The sequence below is a fragment of the Ascaphus truei genome, chromosome 17 (assembly GCF_040206685.1).
Source record: "Ascaphus truei isolate aAscTru1 chromosome 17, aAscTru1.hap1, whole genome shotgun sequence".
Classification (NCBI taxonomy): domain Eukaryota; kingdom Metazoa; phylum Chordata; class Amphibia; order Anura; family Ascaphidae; genus Ascaphus; species Ascaphus truei.
The window spans coordinates 20,969,978-20,990,999 of NC_134499.1; the positions used below are offsets into that span (position 1 = coordinate 20,969,978).

At 40.2% G+C, this 21,022-nt stretch overlaps 1 protein-coding gene across 2 annotated transcripts in view; it reads right to left on the reverse strand.

Annotated features, from left to right (window-relative positions):
* PRICKLE2 (prickle planar cell polarity protein 2) overlaps positions 1–21,022 on the reverse strand; it is a 163,881-nt gene that overhangs the window by 101,473 nt on the left and 41,386 nt on the right. The window contains exon 1 of one of the 2 annotated variants that reach the window (XM_075574255.1): positions 2,970–3,223. The exons of the other annotated variant lie outside the window; for it this stretch is intronic. The gene's annotated coding sequence lies outside the window, so the exon portion shown is untranslated. Of the gene's footprint in view, positions 1–2,969; positions 3,224–21,022 lie in introns of those variants that run through there. 2 annotated transcript variants of the gene reach the window in all.

Below are 21,022 nucleotides of genomic sequence, written 5' to 3' on the forward strand. Positions count from 1 at the left end.
GTTTTTCATTCTTACCTCTAAACCAGTAACAGATTTATCGTTACAAAATGTGAGCACAAGGACTAAAGCAGCAATCCCACCCACTCTCCTTATAACTTATTTTATCTTTTAAAAAGAGAATTCGAACCGGGAGTCCACCAGAGGTGACCCGCGCTCTTTTGAGATCAGGAACTCGCAGGATCCGGAGATACTTCACCCTGTAGTTGCCAGTACACCGCCCGAATTGCCAAAGATGGCACCCACAGCCACCCAATAAGAAGCATCAACATAATCCATTGAGGCTTCCTATTGGTCCTGGGGACCAAGGACAATTTGGAGATCATTTTGTTTTCCCAAATCGAAGCCGACACACCTGCAACTAAAACGACAAGTATCTCAGGAACAGGGTGCCTTTGTAGGATTCTTTTAATTGCCAGAGGGGTCTGAAAGTTATTGTGATATTGTTCCCAAATGTGCAGTTTTTATGACAATAAGGAAGCTACATGCCAAATTGAAAAACAATATCTTATTTGGTAGATTTTCTGTAAAATCAACTGAATTTTATACTAGAAAAGTGGAAATTGTGCTATATTTGTAAAAGTTAAAATCAACTTCTAGATTCAGCCTAGTTCCTTGTGATCTTGGGTAAATCATCTTATTTCTCTGTGCCTCCGAATCCAAAATATAGATGGTCTGCTCTCCATGGGCGGGAATGCGTCTGTAAATTCTATACCCAGCACTGCACAACCTGTTAATGTCTAAATGTTAAAAAATATTATCTTTAGAAATCACATTATGGCGTCTGGCAGGTTGCAACGGACCATTTTATTGCATCTCACTGTGGTAATGTGCAAGAAATGACCTGAAATGTTCAGATCTGACATGTTTCCCTCTAATTAGGAAATACACAGAAAGTCTAACAAGAGTGCAACAAGAAAAGGTTTGTGTAACCAAATTATAGCAAGACTAAGTCTGCCAGGGAATGGGCAGCTCAGAACAGAACCACTGGTTTGCAACAGAGCTTTCTTGTCTAACACCAAGCTGTATACCATCTGAGGCCGCTTCAAGAAAATACTCAAATCTCTTGCTAATTTCCTGCTGGCCAAAAGTTTAATCATCTCCAAGACTTCACCGCAAAAATGTGAAGAAAAAAAAAGTATTCACACTTTTAAAGGAATTTGCTTCTAGAGAAACCAGGGAGTCTAACTTTACAGGAATAATTTGCTATTCCAACAAAAGAAAATGTTTTTGTTTCTATGTATCGAAACAGGACCTGTTCGATGGACTTTGAAAGCAGTATGCAAAGTATCTGTAAATAAACAGTGTTCCTCTTATAGAACAAACCTTAAGCCTTAAGGGGTTCTCCTTTAACCATTTTTAAGCAGCATCACAGGCTCCATGTGTATAGAAAAGGATTGTATACCCTCCAATATCCTGCACCAGGAATTCGTTACTCCAATAAACGGATAGAAAAATAAACCTTACACAGGATTTGTTTGCACTTTTACGAGGGTATTCAAATAGTCAGCTCCGGTTCAATGAAGCTAATTTCACAAGTTGGTGTCAAGTATTTAGGAAGACAAAACTGAAATAACCACCATAAAAACTTGTCTGACTGTCTCCCTCACATGCATACTTGCGATTTCACCGTCTGTCTTTCTAATTGCCCTTCCAGTTAAACAGATAAGCGCAGCTGTTCCAAAATGCTGGAAACTAATTCCCCACAATTTGACAAACTTAAGCAAAACGTTAAAAAAAAAAAAATTATATTTATATATATATATATATATATATATATATATATATATATATATATATATAAATTAATTCCAAAATGTCACACGGAATACTGAGAACAGGGAGGGACTCGGGGTAAAAACATCTTTCTGATGTGTATAGCAGAATTAAGATAATTATTTTACTTTTTTTACCATGCCAAGTACAGTATGTACTGAGTTTTAATACAGAGATGTTCATACAACAAGGGATATGATCACAAGACAGAAGTAAATACAAGAATAAAATAAATCCTAGTTTACAATCTGAGTTTAGTGGAGACTTAGCAACAGTGAGAGTAATTAAGTGTGTGAGGGATATCTGTGCACAGTGGAGAGGTAAGTAACTGTTCAGTAAGAAAGTGCCTCCATTATTCCAATGTGTTCCACTCTTGCTGCCCATTTCTGCAAAATGCGTATTTTCCTTTAAATATGTTATTATTTGCAAATAAAGTTTACAGGGTAATTGCACAAAGCCATACATATATGAATAAAAGTACATCAATCTATAATATCAAATACAGAAAATGCGTAGAATCAGCAAGTAGTATTTGAGACACAATAGGTTATTTGATACCCGACGTTGCCGATGACTGATATCAATGTAAAATAACGCTCATCTCTGACTTAAGGCATTTCAATACAGTGCTTAGTGCAATCTGCTGCACTACTGTAAGAGGATGACCATCTCGCATGCAAGCAGAGTAGGAAACGTACATCAAAAGTTCATATTCAAAAGGTTAAAAATAACATTATCGAAAACAGCTGTGAAAAGGTATTGTGTTTTGGATTTTGTCATTCCGCTCAAATCCCAGCAACAGCTGAGCAGAGACATACATTACATGTCAAGAGCAAAAAACTTAAAGATGAGGGGTTTACCCCGCTCACCAGAATTCCAGACCCTGAACTGGTCTTTAAGAACAAGGGAAGTGAAACACTTTATTGGACCAATATAAAAATGTGATATGAGCTTTTGAGAGTGCATAATAAGTGACTTATTCGGATGTCTACAGACTAATGGTTTGCACCATGAAGGAAAGAAAAAAAGCCAGCACATGTACAAAGACATGCAACTTGCACAGTACAGTTTATGTACAATACAATTCCCTGTGAAATGTTAATGGTACATTTAAAAAAAATGCCAACATAAAATTCATGATTATTGATACAGCAAAAAAACAACAAAAAACCAAAAAACAAAAAACAGTTACTTACCACAGCTAGAAAAATAATTCATTCAGGTTTAGAGGGAACTTGAACCTCATCATTGCATACAAGAGGATGGCCAACAAAGGAAAGAAGGGGAAAAGCAAACTCTTTTTTTCAATCTCTTCCTAATGAGAAAAGTGTGGTGTCTCCAGCAAACAGCAAAACGCCTGTTGAGGCCCTCTGGGGTACTCAGCAAGAGGCGGAGAAGCATTCTTCCGCAGACTACAGGACTGCCATTCGGAATGGCTTCCCCATTTCAGAAGGTTTTTTTTTAGTACAGAGGAAAGTCAGTTAGGTCATTAGTGTGCAAAAACACTAAAGTGGCTTCCAGAGCACCGCCCTTATGTATTTGAGCCAATCGGTTAAAATCATAAACCAATAATACAATCCTTTACTAGTGGCCAAACTTAACTCTTTCAGAACTGAGCCTAAAACAAGGTATGTCAGGGCTGCAATCGAACTAAAAGGTAGGGTAGGAAGGACTTTAGAAAGCATTAAATAAATGTAAAAAAAAAAAGAAGCTTACTAGTCATGCATAAACAAAGTTATATAAAGTATACTTCGATGACAAATAAGTCTATAAAATGCTAAATTGTTTATATTTAAACTACCTTTGCCAACAATGAAGTCAATTGCCATATACTGTATACAAAGGTTTGCTTTATTATGCAAAACTCAGAAATATGCTTTAAATTAGCTTGAAAAGCCACTTTATCTTTGTGGGCCTTCTTTCACTTAAATATGTTAGATGGGGAGACTGCACACTAGAGATTAGTAGCGGCTTTATTGAGGAAATATTTGAGACAGCCCTTAAATGCCTGCTGGTTCTGTTAAATTGTAGCATAGCCATTATTACGCGTTACCATGTACTGTATGAGTGATGTTTACAGGTAGGAATAAAATACATTCTGGCTTACAGACAGAGTACACAAACTCTGATACAGTATCGGAATTAGCAAGGTCAACTCAGTGATAGTTTGACCCATATATGTTAATGGTATGGATAATACATCAGGAAACGCCACTTCCTGAATAACCCCTTCCTATAATTTGAATGTATTCCAGTGTAACAGCTGGCTTTTTTTTTCAACCTGAAAAATGACAGCTTCCAAAAGAAATATTGAATGTTAAAAGCGAACTCCGCTTAATAACGATTAGCCACGATATTATACACATATGGTTTTTGTTTAGTTTAACGTATTTCACAGAATAACTTCACTTTATAGATTAACATGTGCTAGACGCTTTGGATGCTGATAATGCATAAAGTATGCTTTGTATCGCTTTTTTAGATTGGATAATAAATAAATTGAATAAAGGGTTGGTGGTCGATTTATTTTTCTTTTTTAAATAATTAATGTTAGAAATAAAAGATGCCAAAGGGTCAACAGTTATAAAGGGACTCAATATATGCATCATGAAATATATCCGAACTACTGAGATTTATGTTGTCACAAGTTGCCATGATTTGATAGGAGCCATTGTGATATGAGGTGTAAGCCTTATATAAATAAAATATTATAAATCTAGAGACACTGAAATCATATTTACAGTGAGGTGTTTAGAACCAATAGAAGGAACAACTCTATTATTTTCGATCCCAGGCAACATGGTTACTTAAAATAAAGAATTTCATGGTTTTCCGTGTCTGCATGGTTGTACTTATACAAAGTCATTGGCTTGGATAAACTTCCATTGTCATTTAGATACTCATGTATTTTTGTTCTTAAACACAAATAAAGAATATTTTTCTTTAAAATACCCTTTGGCACAGGGTAAATTCTTGTATTTCGTATTACTTGTTTTAAGTGCTCTAGTCTTAGAGTTCTACAGTATATTGACTATTGTTGCACCTTCATACCAATATGAAAATGTACATTCTGCCGGAAGTGCTATTACAACTCTAGCGCTGAAAATACAAAACAAATGTGCATAGAAATGTTCTCCAGTCATAGGAACAACCTGTGATGGCAAATCACTGTGCCAGCGTTCATCCAGTCCTGCTTTGGGAATGCAATTTCTTTCAGCCCAGAAGATTTTTATAAATGTAATTGCCATTGGCTCTATGGAGAACAATGCTACAAAATCTGGACTGTAATACATTATCTAGTCTCTTGCAACTGGGTTTAGGCGATTGCTTTACTACTCATGTACACTGCGAGGCCATAAAAAAAAAGAAAAAAGTATATATATATATATATATATATATATATATATATATATATATATATATATACATACATACATACATACATACATACATACATACATACATACATACATACATACATACATACATACATACATACATACATACATACACACATACACACACACACACACACACACACACACACACACACACACACACACACACACACACACACACACACACACACACACACACACACACACACACACAGTACATATACATACATACCTGTTAAAGTGAAATGTCATCTGTTGAATGTAAAAACTGTGCCCATGAAGGGAGAATGTATAAATTATAATGTTATCATTACAGGGGTCCATTTTAAAAATTGATTTAAAGCAAAAGGTGACACTACTGTATGTGTACATTTGCATGTCATTTCCCAGAATACTTAGCTATAGTGGAAGCATTGGATACTAGGAGATAATTTTATTTATAAAAATGTTTTACCAGGCAGTAATACATTGAGAGTTACCTCTCTTTTCAAGTATGTCCTGGGCACAGAGTTATAACAATACATGGTTACATTAAAAGAACAGAGGTTACACAGTCAATTCCCAGACATTTTATGGACAGATAGAGTTGGAAAATTGGGTACAGGGAATAAAAGGCTTGCGAGTTTCAGATTGAAATAGAGCAGCTTTATCACCACCAAACATCAGCGAACGGCAGCAAACCGCTCACACCCTTTGGCTGCGCCAAAGGCTTTCCGCCTTTTGGGCAACGCAGATGTACACTGGGGTGGTTGAGATTCAATGCAGCTGTGAACACAAAGTTCTTTGTGTCCTCTTTTCTCATTAATATTCCAGTTGTTGGAGTTGACGTTCCACAAAGTACAAGAAAATGTTAACTCTTAGCACGCTGGTCTTGTGCAGAGGGGAGCCCCATCAGGCTGTCCGCCTTTGGGGCAACGCAGATGTACAGTGGGGTGGTTGAGATTCAATAATGGTGCAGACCTGTATGAAATATGTGAATGTGCTCACAAGTGACATTGTTATTTGCTGTATGCTATATGGTGGAGGGTTTTTGTCACTTTTTTTACCCACCATAACTTATTTAATGTGTGGTTGAAACCTATCCCATTTTCAAATTGCAAAGTCAGTACTGTATAACCATCCTCACACTGTTGAGATTCAAAAAGGTTGGAACAGCTGTCTTAGTAGGTTTACTGGCTATGCACTTCTTTAACCCAAGCTGCATAGTTCACCAGGCATAATCTTACAGGGGTCCATGTTAAAATGGGTTTGAAGCAAAAGGTGACACTGTGTGCTCATTTGCATGTCATTTCCCAGAAACCCTAGCTGCAGTGGAAGCATTGTATGGTAGGAGATAATGGGGAAAACCAGGGTTGCATACCTGTCTGCCTGAGATATGTAAATGTGCTCCCAAGTGATATTTTTATTTAATGTTATCAGTGATGAGATCTAGGGGTAGATAAAACAATGCTGGTCTATCAAGAGAAAATAAAAATAATCTTCATTTCCAAAGATGCCACTCTTGCTTTAAGAATAATGTAATTTGTTTAAGGAAACAAAACTCTATTAGTAAAGCGTTTACAAAATGTTGTGCGCACCAATTGAAACTGGTCCACTTATTCGTCCTCGCTCTCATTCAGACATCATATTAATTTATCTTCAGCTATGACTGGTTGCTTATATTCTTTTCAATTGAGTTCCAGCCATTGTCCATGAATCAGTTCATACAGAGATGAGAAAGTAATAGGAATGACCCCAACTGTGCAGACCTGAGAGATTCCTCTTGGATACTTGTAATTTCCATTCATCCCTTTGTAGATTAAAGTGGTCCATTTTCACACCACTGACAGCAAAAGGGGCTAAGAGGGAAAACATATTAGCAATATGGACGCCAAAGGGAGATCGATTATGGTACCAAGTTCTTTTCAATACATCAGCAGGAGTCCTGCGGTTTCTCTTTGTAAAGCTAAAGATGCCACCTGGTAAAAGAACTTGGATTAATACGTTATATATTCAACCTTATGTTACTTATCCCTCCAAACCCAGTTTCCCAGCTATGTATCAGATTGATCTCCTTACTGCATGGGTCATTAAACCGATCAGGTTCATGGCAAGTATCACTTGTTATTTCGTATATGGGAGACCATTCTGCGAAGGGACAGGCCTCTAAAGTAGGAGAACCTGACGCAAGACTCAAATCTGTATGACCTTGGATGGACCATTTTAATGTGCCTCAGGTTCTAGCAAATTATAACGTGTAAATCATTGTAGCAGCTCTGTACTGTCTCTCATAAGCCAAAGCCACATTAATAAGTAGTAGTGTGCTGCAGTCGGAAGCTATAAACACATCATTCGTACGGCACAAACTTCTTTAAAAAGACGCATTCCATTTTCTACAACAAAGAAGTGAAAATATAGATTTGTAAACCACAAAATAACCATAGTACTGGATCTTCGTAAAGAGAACACATTTAAGTTGGTTAGAAATGTGTAGTCATACAAAGTGCATGTTATAGGCTCCTTCATGACCACTTTCAAGATCTCGGTTTTAAAATCGTTACCCAGGAAGAGCCAGGTTCCTATACATTAAACTGCTGAAAGTGTCCGAGCAATACAGCACGGAACGTAAAGCTGCAGGATCTCCAAACAGCATGAGCAGCATTCCACCGCAGGACACAGCAGATTGGCTTAGCGCTCTCCAGTTTACGTCATTAGTCAATGGCAGTCACTTTGGAGAGAGGTTGGATGCCGAGATAAAAGCCAGCCATGGAAGTGCTTTTAAAATGACTCAAGATCTTTTTTTTTCCTTTGAAGACCACTGTTAAATGTTAACCAAAAACACAAACGAGCAATTGAAGACAGTGTTATAGCGTATGTTTAGAGAAGATTGTATTCGGTGGGGGGAGGGGGGCTGGAAGTGCACGAAACAGACAGTAGATGTGACTATCACATTGGCTAAGAGAGGACTATAGAATTTCTAAACATTTGAACTTAATGCATACAGTAAAGCAGTGCTGGGAAGCACCGCTGAGAAAGCGCATGCATGCAATGTAATTGTGTACGAATAGATCCATGGCTTAGTTGACAGAAGTCTCACGTGCCATGGAGTACTGCACTCGCCCATCTCTCCTCCCCTCCCCCCAACAACCCACATTACGCCAATCAAAATATCAAAATCGTATAAATCGGGATGGAGATGCAGGAAGATTGAAACTTTTTTGCAAGAATGAATTTGTCTGGTCTTTTTTACTTGACTCCACTGTTACAGCCATTTGTTTATTTAATTTAAGGGTGTTGCAATTTCATTTCTTTGCTGCTTGAAGGAAGAAAAGTGAATCACAATGTATTGCACGTTAGAGCTCTTCGGTGATGAGCAAGACAAGCAGGAGGTGAAGACAATGTATCCAACAAATTCACACACTTGGGAAGGGATTTAGACAGGTCTTCACAGGCCCAATCAAGACCTACCACATTTGATAAATCCGGGAAACAACCTAGATTATTCAAAGAAAGTGCCATCACCAGCAGTAACATTATAAAAACTGTGCATTTACCTTTTTTACTGATCTGAATCTTCATTGTGTAGCCCCCACTTTGATGACTATTAGTTTGGTAAAGGGGTTAATGCCTTAAAGCAGGGGTACGCACATTTGTCCCCGTGCGCACCCTTGCCTGCTCTCCTTGGCACCTCGCGTCCCTCCCCTGCTCGACCTCGGCGTCAAATGACGCGCGGGGTCATGTGACGTCACATCGCCATGGTAATGTGATGTCACATGACCCTGCGACGCCGGGTTACCAAGACGACACAACGCTGGAAGGTAAGTGTATTATAGAGGCTTTGCACGGTCCCCCGGCATTTAATTTAAATGCCTAGGGGGAGAGCCCGGGACCTCTATAACTGCCGCGCCACCCCCCCCCCAAAAAAAAATCTAGCGCCCCCAGTTTGCGCACCACTGCCTTAAAGTATTAACTGGGTGGGATCACTGGGTTTTCCCCTCCATTTAATACCCTGTGACAAGTGATGTCATGACAGGGAGCATAGAGGGTATATATAGCTCCACCCTATGTTCTAGAAGCAGGTTCTTCAGAGTTCTGACTGGGGTCCTTACTGTGCATCCTGGAAATAGGTTTGTGTGTATACTCATGTGTATTTGTTGTTTTCAGTTAGGAACGTGCCCTTTCTAGATAGCGCCTGTTAGAGGAACAGAGACCTTAAGTTGTGGAAGAGGGATGCCACTTGTCTGGGTCTCTTGGGGTTGTTAGTACCGCAGCCTGACCGCCACTGTCCTCAGAATGCCGACAATGCAGCTTGTATTCAAATAGAACCCGCCTGTCCCATGGGTTCTCACCGCATCATAGCCTGCCTGCAAGCGGTCCCCATGATTTCATGTATAGCAGGCCTGCACAACTCCAGTCCTCGAGGGCCGCAAACAGGCCAGGTTTTCAGGATATCCCTACTGCTGCACAGCTGCCTCAATGGCTCAGTCATACTGAGCCACTAATTAAGCCAGCTGTGCTGACGTAGGGATATCCTGAAAACCTGGCCTGTTTGCGGCCCTCGAGGACTGGATGTACGCCTGATGTATAGTATGCCCTCAAGTTAAGTACCTCCCCAGCGTAGGCGTTGGAGCTACAGGGGGGTGAATGATCTAATTATATGTTTAAAACAAGTTTTCTGCCAAGTTGAATTCCCCCGTGAACTTCTGCGGATGCTGCTTCTATCTGGCATGCGCTGTTGCTTCCGGGTATCAGGAGATGACATCACTGTCACACACACGTCTCGGCATCCATGGAGCTCCAACTGGATCCCGCCTAGTCCTTTAGTCAGGCCCTTTACCTTTACAGTATTATATGGTCAGTATTACAGGAGGACCCTTGTGCTGTGAGTGACTTGACATATACGCCCCGCCAATCCAAAGCACAAATTACGTTAAGCATTATTATTTTTGAAGTAACCTAACCTTTCTAAAAACAGAAATGTTTAATAATATCCCATTTAAATAAAGAAATGTTGTTTAATGATGCCATAACTGAGAAAGAGAATAGAAATTGTGTTGGAGAAACTGTTACTTACAGAGTCGTTACTGAAGAATGAGAATGCATAACTCCTACTCTTAAAATTGCCTTTCCTAAATCCTTATATTGAATTAATTTGACATAAGAACAGACATGTGGATTGCATTGTGTAAACTTCCCACACTGTAGGCTCACACTTTTTGTGATAGTTGTTCAAGCAACATAAAGGCTTCAAATCTACTGTACAGCTTCCACGAAAAATAGTGTCTGCTCATGTACTGTACATAGCTGCCAAGGACTTCAGTGAGTGAGATATGTGCTTCTTATGATTTAAAATATATACATTGTATATTTATGTGTAATATTTCAGAGGGTTTTATTAAATATTTGTATCAACAATCTAACAGTGTCTATTGAAGTCTCTTAGATTCTTGATACAAATATTTAATAAAACCGTCTTCCAATGAGAGACGCATTCAAAATGTGTATAAGTAATAACCGTGTAGTTACACATATCAGTAGTGAATCCAACATTGCAATCAGAAATAAACCCATCAATACTTTAGCATATGTAAAAAAAAAAAAAAGAAAAGAAGATTAAAGGACATTTAACTTTAATAACATGTTTTGTATCATAACCAGTATAATATGATCCGGGAATAAAACCAGACTAGTCATTGTGGATGCCTGTTAGCACTTCTAAGCAAAACCTTAGAATGGCAGACAGGTGCTACAAGCACAAAATAAAAATGGATTCTCCAACATTGGTGGTAGAGCTCCAACATCTTCTAGTTTACCAGTGCCATCTAATACTCCCCAACAACCCACATTACTCCAATGAGAGGTAAAACTTGCATAAATGGGATACTCCAACGTTCCATTTATCTACAGGGGGGCAATTAGTAAGCATTGTCTTAGGCCTTGGCCATGTTTACCGCTTGCTGGCGGAAGCGTGCTGACGCGTGCTCCAGCTCAGCACTGAGCCCCTAAAGCCGCAATTAGAGCGGCTTTAGTAGGGGCTCATCTGCGCTTCCGCGCGCTTGCGGAAGCGCAGGTCTTAGGGGAATTTAAAATTACCCCGCTTGCCGGCGCGACAGGCCGGTCACGTGAGCGGTTCGCCCAATGAGGGCGAACCAGCTCCGTGATGTCACTGGCCCGCCCCCGGCCAGTGACGTGCCTGCCCCCTTACGGCGAGCAGGCCAAGCAACCGCAAGGCCAGGGAAAGCACCCGGTTTCTCTGAGCCTCAGCGCGCATCAGCACGCATCAGCACGCCAGCGGTAAGCATGTCCAAGGCCTTATGTTGCATCCAATCTAATTATGAATATACTGCTTTCCAACTGTCTTAAAGCTGCAGTTCAGTCTTTTTTTTTTTTTTTTTTTACATTTATTTTTTTACTTCAATAGTTTCATGTGTGCAATCTCTAATTAGCTAAAGAACTGTATAACTGACGGTCAATTCGTTTTCCATGTATTGATAGGTCGAAATTTGGTGACATATTAAAAGCTGGGATTTGTTTATAATCTGCTTGACTGGCAGTGGAAGCTCATGAATATTCATGAGCAATCCTGCACTGACAAGTGCTAGAGGGAGGGCAGGGCTGACAAAGGGGTGTGCCAGAGCTTGTGACAGGACATGAAGGGGCAGTGCCTTAGCAAATGGCTGTTAAAATAGAATACAGGAAAATTGGTCTTTCAAAGTTGTTTTTTTAAAAACAGAAAATGCTAAAAGTATTTTTTCTTACTACAGAACTGATTTATTAAAAAAAAAAAAAACATGCAGGATATTGACTGAACTGCAGCTTTAAGTAACATTCATCCTTGTTTTGCCATCCACTTGTAAAGTACTGTATAGCAAATATGATTAGTTGAAGTGTCAAGGTCCAAGAATAAAAAGAAGTAAAGTTTTAGGGTCCATGGGCCAGAAGATTGTTTCCCAAATGAATTACTCTGATTTCAAAGAGTGTGAAGCATACGAACTACATAGGGCCACCAGTGGTAGGAAATGGCAAAACTGACTTCCAGTGAATAAAACTCACTACAGGTAGTCCTTGCTATCCAACGTTTCACTTTACTACGAATGGCATATCCAACGCTTTACAATGCAACCCTAAAGGCCGTTTTTTGACGCCTAAATGCGTTATCCGACGCTCACCGCCACTGATTAACATGGGACTCACTTTACAACAGTTTCACTATCCAACGCTACTTCCAGAACGGATTCCGTTGGATAACCGAGGACTGCCTGTATACATTAAAATCCTTTACAAAGCAGCAACAGCAGCATCCCAACCAGTATTTTTAGAGAACATCTATTATTTATTTAGACACGTCTCTAACGCGCTATTCACCAAGAAAAATCAGTACCAGAGCATGTTAAGGGGCAACTCTAATTATTAACATGTTTGTTGACTCGTGAACATACCTCGTATTGCTTAATTAAGCAAGGTGATTTTTGGAGCTTTGATCCAAAAACCACAGTGATAATTAAACGAATTAAATGATCACTAATCCAAATGGACTGCATTTGGCACAGAGGGAGCTAAAAAAAAAAAAAAAAACTCCCACAAGCTTTTTCTTACATTTTTATCACAATGGATAACATCAATTATCATTCTAAAACGGAGGCTTTGAAAGGAAGTAAGAGAGACAGAGAAAGCAGTTTACCTTGACATTTCAAAACAAACAGCTTACGCTCAGGCAATTTGCTACAAATTTAGATACAGGATGAATCACAAATGTCCTCAGAGGTGCACTTCCAAGGATTAAAACGGTCGGCTGAGTCACTGAAAAAACAATTTAGTTAACATTACATCGAATCTGAGTCAAAGGAAGGGATGGGGGGGGGGGGTATGAGTGAAATCAAATTTTCATACAAATTACATATGCTCAGTTTCAGCATAACAGGGGGGGGGGGCGGGAGAATTTCCAGCGGGGGCACAGCGGCTAGAGGTCCCGCGCTCTCCCCCAAGGCACTTAAATTAAGTGCCGGGGGGACCGCGTGAGGCCTCTGCAGCTTCTCTTACCTGATCATTGGCAACGTATCGCCATGGTAACCGGCGTCAAATGACGCCGCGGGGTCGCGTAACGTGACGTCACATGACCCCGTGACGTCATTTGACACAGGAGCCGAGGAAAAGAGGGGGCGTGAGGCAGCAGGTAAGGAGGCAGGAGGGGAGGGGGGCGCAAGTTAAAAATTTTGCGCACCCCTGGGATATAGCACCCATTTTTAGCAGGTGTATGGTGGGGGCTGCAGTACTGGTATCAATACTGCACCGATTTCAGAAAAAAAAAAAAAATAAAGAAGAAAGAGTATTTTCTTTACCAATTCATTTTCGTGCACCAGGTTTGCGGTAGGGAGATAAATAAACCCCAGTATAATTTAGCTGGCAAAAATAATTAAAAGTGATAGATTCAATTCTTTAAATCAGGTGCTGTTTTTAGAAGAGACCCTCAACTATTACCCTGTGCTTGCCTGTAACACAATCCTCCCATTTACATTAAAAAAAAAAATTCTGAGTCTTCTGAGGTCTCCAAAGTGAATGTACAAATTATTTAATTAGTTTAATTTTACTTTGAACTAATGTATATTAAAAGTACTGTTTATTGTACTTGTCAGCAATATCAATTTTCAAAATTTCCTGCAATATTTTGAGCAATTATAACTAAAAATATAATTTCCATTTAAATATTATGGTCAAATGTCTTGTTTTACATTCAGTGATTTCATTCTTGCTTACTAACATTTTACTTCCAATCCGATGATTGTAAAAAGGCTGGTAAATGGCTTCTAATTACTGATCAGTTATAAAACTTGCAGTAAATTCACTAACATATACCTCTTGCTTTTCCCTCCTTTGAGGCTCACACTGTCCAGCTCTTCTTTCCTCTCCCTGTCCATGTGGCGGTCATCTATCGCCCACCTACCTCTACTCATCCCCTTCCGTCTTTCTCACATTGAATCATGGCTCTTTCTCTCTCTCCTCAGACTCCCCTGTTCTTCTCCTTGGGGACTTCAACTGCCACACTCTCTTCTTGGGCTGCCCGCTTTCTCTCTCTTACCTCTTCTTTTGGCCTTCAACAGTGGACTGCAGTCAGCACCCACAAGGACGGCCACTATCTAAACCTTGTTTTCACTAATCTTTTCACCCTCTGATTTCTTCATTTTCCCTCTGACCATCACCTCATCTAATTTTCTCTCTCTCGCTTCTCCCCCTCATTTCTGCAGAAACCTGCGCTCTATTAACCTATCAGCCTTTGATTCAACTTTACGCTCCTCCCTCAGTTCTGCTCCAGACCCTGACAACCTGTTCCCTGACGACCTGCTCTGCCTTATCCTCTCTTGAACTACATGCCACACTTCCTCTCTGCCGTCCTCGTACTTCTAACCCCAGACCCTGGCTAAATCCCCACACGCGCATGCTGTGTTCCTCCACTCGTTCCACTGAATGCCTCTGGAGGAAATCTCACGCTCCCAGACTTCCTTCACTACAAAATTATGCTATCCTGTTTCATTTCTGCCCTCAAGCCAAACAAACCTACTTTTCTTCACTAATCAACACGCACAAATCTAACCCACACCAACTCTGTCTTTGACTCTCCTCAAACCACCCTCAGCTGCCTCTTCTTCTTCCTCCACCTCACCTCAGGACTTTGCTGACTATTTTAAGGAAAAGGTGGAATCCATACGTCAGAACATCCCCTTTGTTTCTTCCTCCCAGCCTACACCGCTTCCTAACTCTCCTCCTGCCTTCCTTGACTCTTTTTCTGCTGTCTCATAGGAGGATGCGTCACTGCTGATCTCCTATTCTCCCTCTTTACCCATTCCATCCCATCTCCTAAAACCTCTTGCTCCTACTATAACCCCTACGCTCACACACTTTTAACTCCTCCCTCTACTCTGGTACCTTTCCCTCCTCCTTCAAGCATGCAAAAGTTATACCATTACTCAAAAACAGCAAGCTTGACCCTACCTGTCTTTCTAACTATCGACCTGTCTCCCTCCTGCCTTTTGCCTCCAAACTCCTTGAACTTCTTGTATTCTCTCGCTTGCTCCACTTTCAACACCCATTCTCTCCTGTACCCTCTACAATCTGGCTTCCGCACTGCTCACTCCACTGAAACAGCCCTCACTCACTATAAAAACCAATGCCCTCCGTGCTGCCAAAGACAGAGGTCATTACACTCTGCTCATATTACTCAACCTCTCTGAAGCATTTGACACCGTGGACCACCCTCTTCGCTTCCACATTCTCCATACTCTTGGTATTCGTAACAAAGCTCTATCGTGGATCTCCTCTTACCTCTCCCATCGTACTTTCAGCATCTCTTCTGCCAACACCTCCTCTATCGATCTCTCTGTAGGGGTACTCCAGGGCTCTATCCTGGGATCGCTTCTCTGTACACACTTTCTCTAAGTGACCTAATCACTTCTATTGGGTTTCAATATAATCTCTATGCTGACAACACACACATTTACTTTTCAACCCACGACCTTACACCTGCTGTACAGACCAAAGTTTCTGAATGTCTCTCTGGGATATCATCCTGGATGGCCCTCCACCGACTTAAACGTAACATGGCAAAAACAGAGCTCCTTATACTTCTTCCCAAACCTGGTCCTACTACCTCCTTCCACATTACTGAAGTACTATCATTCAGCCAGTGGCCCAAGCACGCTGCCAAGGAGTCACACTCTACTCCCCTCTCACATTCAAAACGTTTCTAAATCCTGTTGCTTTTTCATCCGCAATATTACAAAAATACGCCCTTTCCTCTGTTGCTCGACTGTTAAACTCTGACTTAGGCTCTCATTCTCGCCCGTCTCGATTACTACAATCTCCTGCTGTCCGGCCTTCCTGCCTTCCACCTGTCTCCCCTACAATCTATCCTAAACGCTGCTGCCAGAATCACTCTACTCTTTTCTAAATCTGTCTCAGCGTCTCCCCTGCTGAAATCACTCTCCTGGCTTCCTATCAAATACCGCATCTCGCACTGAATTCTCCTCCTCACTTTTAAAGCTTTACACTCTTCTGCCCCTCACATCTCAGCCCAAATTTCTCGCTATGCACCATCCCGACTCTTGCATTCTGCTCAAGGATGTCTTCTCTCTACCCCCTTTGTATCTAAAGCCCTCTCCCGCCTTAAACCTTTCTCATCGACTACCCAACACTTCTGGAATACCCTTCCCCTCAATACCCAACTGGCACCCTCTCTATCCACCTTTAAGACCCACCTTAAGACCCACTTGCTTAAAGAAGCATGAGTAGCACAGTGGATAATGCTAGACACATGATACATAAAGCTTGGCCCCCTCCAGACGCACTTATGAGTATGCCCTACTGTCTCTGTACGTTACATAGCTACATAGTAGATAAGGTTGAAAAAAAGACTTACGTCCATGAAGTTCAACCTGTGCTAAATTTAGACAACAGATACTTTATCCTATAACTATACCTACTTATTGATTCAAAGGAAGGCAAACAAAAAAAAAACCATTAAGGGGAAAAATAAATTCCTTCATGACTCCAAATAATGGATCGGATTAATCCCTGGATCAACATCCTTCCCATGTTTACTTATTTGGTATATCCCTGTATACCTTTCCTTTCTAAAAAGATGCCCAACCTTTTTTTGAACAAATCTATTGTATATGCCGTTCTTCCTACCTACCTCGGAGCAGGGACTCTTCTTCCGAAATGTTACTTTTATGTCTGAAGCACTTATTCCCATGACCTGTTATTTGCATTATTTGTTATTTATATGATTTGTTATTCATATGTTTGTCACGTGTATTACTGCTGTGAAGCGCTATGTACATTAATGGCGCTATATAAATAAAGACATACTGTACATACATACACGGATTAATTCTGCCCTCGGCCATCTACAGAGTAAAATGCATTAGTTTGAGCTTAAAATAACAATGAAAAGGACAGGAACCATTCACGCAAAAACAGCAATATTTATGGAATGGTGAACACAAAAAAAAAAAAGATATCCATTGAATTTCCAAGAAAACAACTAGAGGCAAACACAAAACTCCAGTGAAACATTATCCAATGCTGTCTCATAAGGGGGGAAAATACATTATTTCTGGACTACAAATATTGGCAATCAGATGACTCCCTGGATTAACATTCTTCTCATATTTTACTTATTTGGATATCTATTGTATCTGCCATCACAGTCTCCATATGTAATGAATTCCACATTTTAACTGCCCTTACTGTAAAGAACCCTTTCCTTTGTTGCTGGTGAAATATCCTTTCCTCCAACCTCAAGAGATGACCCTGTGTCCTTTGTACTGTGCTTGGTACGAATAGTTCTTTTGAAAGTTCCTTGTATTGACCCCAAATATATTTATATATACTTATAATATCACCTCGTAGATGCCTCTTTTCTAATGTAAACAAAATTTATTTAGCTACCCTCTCATAAAATTAGATTTTCTGTCCCCTTTATTAATTTGATTGCTATTCTCTGCACTTTTCTAGTTCTATAATGTCTTTTTTACGGAGTGGTGCTCAAGACAGTACTCTATATTCAAGGTGTGGTCTTACTAATGCTTTATAGAGGCATAATTATGCTTACTTCCCTTCTATCCATTCCTGTTTAATGTAAGGTGAGGTCTTATTTGCCTTTGCAGCTACTGCATGACATTGGTCACTATTGCTAAGCCTGCGGTCAACAAGCACTCCTAAATCATTTTCCATCAAGGATGCACCTAATTTTGCCCAATTTATTTTTAAGTCGCCTGTTTATTATTGTTCCCAAATGCATAACCTTACATTTATCTGTATTAAACCTCATCTGCCATTTGCCTGCCAAAGTTTCCAGACTATCCAAGTCAGTCTTTGACATGTAAGTTGGAGTCGGCGGAGGGCCACGCAGGATGATATAGCAGAGACATCCAGAGATCTTGGTCTGTACAGCAGGTAGAAGGCAAGGGGTTGAACAGGTAAATGTGTTTCATTAGCATAGAAATTATATTTGAACTCAAAAGATATATGTACTCATTTGTCATTCAATGTTAATGTACTCCTTCCCCCTTTTTACTGTGCTGGGGAATATGTTGACGCCAAAGAAATAAAAGAGAATAATAATATTCATAATAAAGTTAGACTTGGAAGGGGTTTGATTTCTTCTGGCTATGCCCTTTGTGTGATGTCCCAGTGTGACATGTCTGTGAATGGTTTCCCTGGCTTTGCATCTGATTCCCATGCTGTGCTTTAAAGCTGGGCTAACAGCGAGCATTAGCTTATATGGGCTCCATGTAACAATGGTTTTTCAGACAAAAGACGACAACACATTGTGTGCTCATTTGCATGTCATTTCCCAGAATCCCTTGTTGCAGTGGAAGCACTGTATGCTGGGGATAATGGTGAAAGGCAGGGTTGCAGACCTGCCTAAGACATGTGAATGTGCTCACAAGTGATCTTTTTATTAGAGAGAGCTAGAGAGAGCTAGAGAGAGAGAGAGAGAGAGAGAGAGAGAGAGAGAGAGAGAGAGAGAGAGAGAGAGAGAGAGAGAGAGAGAGAGAGAGAGAGAGAGAGAGAGCTAGAGAGAGCTAGAGAGAGAGAGAGCGAGAGCGAGAGCGAGAGCGAGAGCGAGAGCGAGAGCGAGAGCGAGAGCGAGAGCGAGAGCGAGAGCGAGAGCGAGAGCGAGAGCGAGAGCGAGAGCGAGAGCGAGAGCGAGAGCGAGAGAGAGAGAGAGAGAGAGAGAGAGATAGAGAGAGATAGAGAGAGATAGAGAGAGATAGAGAGAGATAGAGAGAGATAGAGAGAGATAGAGAGAGATAGAGAGAGATAGAGAGATAGAGAGATAGAGAGATAGAGAGATAGAGAGATAGAGAGAGAGAGAGAGAGAGATAGAGAGATCATGAATATCGGGCACTCCTGTAGTGATATAATGACCTGGTGCTTATGTCATAAAAAATAATAAAGCATACATTACCAGCAAAAGGTAAGGAGACAACAGCACTCATAAGGTATAAGCAGCTATAAACTGTATTAAAGAAACTTGCACGTATATCCAACGTTTCTGTGCAGCCCCCGAGGAAGGTCCCGATAGATAGATAGATAGATAGATAGATAGATAGATAGATAGATAGATAGATAGATAGATAGATAGATAGATATGCTTTCAATAAAGTGAACTGCTAATTAAATGAATGATTAATAGGAGTGCATAGAGAAAACAACTATATATGGTAGGGAAAATGTTTTTATGTCAACATAAGAGAATAATGCTGATTTAAGAGAAAACACAATTAAACATCAACAGTGCCGGATGAAAGCAGGCAGACCAAAATATATTCCACACATACTGTACAAATATCTTGAATGTTTAAAAAATGTTGCTATTGTTAGAGCAAAGAAGAACAAACTCTTTTGCATGATTGCTTGAAAAGTTCAAACTTAGCATCAACCCCAGCAGTCACTGGAAATAAAAGCCACAGGAAGTCATTTGTATTTGTTTGACCTGAATCTAGTTGAATAGACATTGATGAGCTGCTCTTCATGTGAAATAGATTAGTTCTGTTCATTCCTTGTCCCTCTCCCCCCCCCTCCCACATGGTTACAGCATGGTTTCCTAGACACTTGAAAACGTGCTATGGGGAGGATATGTGCAGAAACACTGGCAACCGAAACAGCGTGAAAAGTCATCTAAGCATAGAAGTCATTAGCAACTTGTAGTTCGAGAGAAGAAATGTAAGCAATACCTCCTCTTCAATTTGTACAGCTGCAGATCAAGTAGGCTCTGTTTCTAGCACGTATATATATATATTAGTGGAAGCAGCAGTCGCACCTACTTTCATTTATTTTCAGAATTTGAGCCAGGAGATTCTCCTGAGCTGCCCTACATAATTTTTTCTCTGCAGGGAACACATACTCCCGTTTAGTTGCAGGTGTTTCACCTCCCCTAAGGGAATTCAAAAATAGTGCCAAATATCGCAGGTCCCATGGGCCAACAGGAAACCACAACATCAGTGGGAGGGCAGCGTGGTTTCTTATCGGACAATCATGGCAGCCATTTCTAAATGTCCATGAAGTACTAAACCAGTAAGAATCTAGAAGCTAAAAAGAAGGCGGTTCAGCTCCGGAGACCCCACGGTTTAAATGCTACACTTTTGATTTAATCAGTTAAGCAGATGAGCTGAATTGTTGTTTAAATCTGAAATTTCTTAGAAGATGCATTTCCCCCAGAAAGTTCATATTATACTGCAACCCACAGAGGACTGTAACCCATTGCCATACACAGCATTGCAGGCAGCAAAATAAACGCCCAAATTCTAACTACAGCTCAACCCCGTTATAACGCTGTGCTTGGGGTCCAAAGAATCACATCGCGTTATAAGCGGATCGCGTTAGAAATAATGTACAATTGTATGCATTGTACAATAAAGTATTTAAGATACCAATAATCGTGTTGTAAAGTATTCATAAATACGAAAATTGGGAGCCACGCTTGCATCGTATTATAAAGCGGATTCACGTTGTAACGGATCGCGTTATAACAGGGTTGAGCTGTATGATGAATTTGTCATTTTCCTTCTGTTTAGCTTCTGTAATCAATCCCAGGTACCCTATTTTAGGGGCTCAATATCTTAGGAATAGAAAACGGACCAACACAAACGTGTGAAAGTGAAAATAGCAGTTGAGTCGAGTAGTGCAAGAGTGGCACCGAAAATAACCTGCTATTTATTTTTCTTACCAAGAAATAAAAAAGACCAAATTCAAAATATATCTTAAATGTAAAATTCATTTCTGCTCATTGCATCACAACATTTAAAAATATCCCTACAGAAAACCACAGTCCAGACAAAAATAGATTCCTTTATTTTGTTACTTTTTCT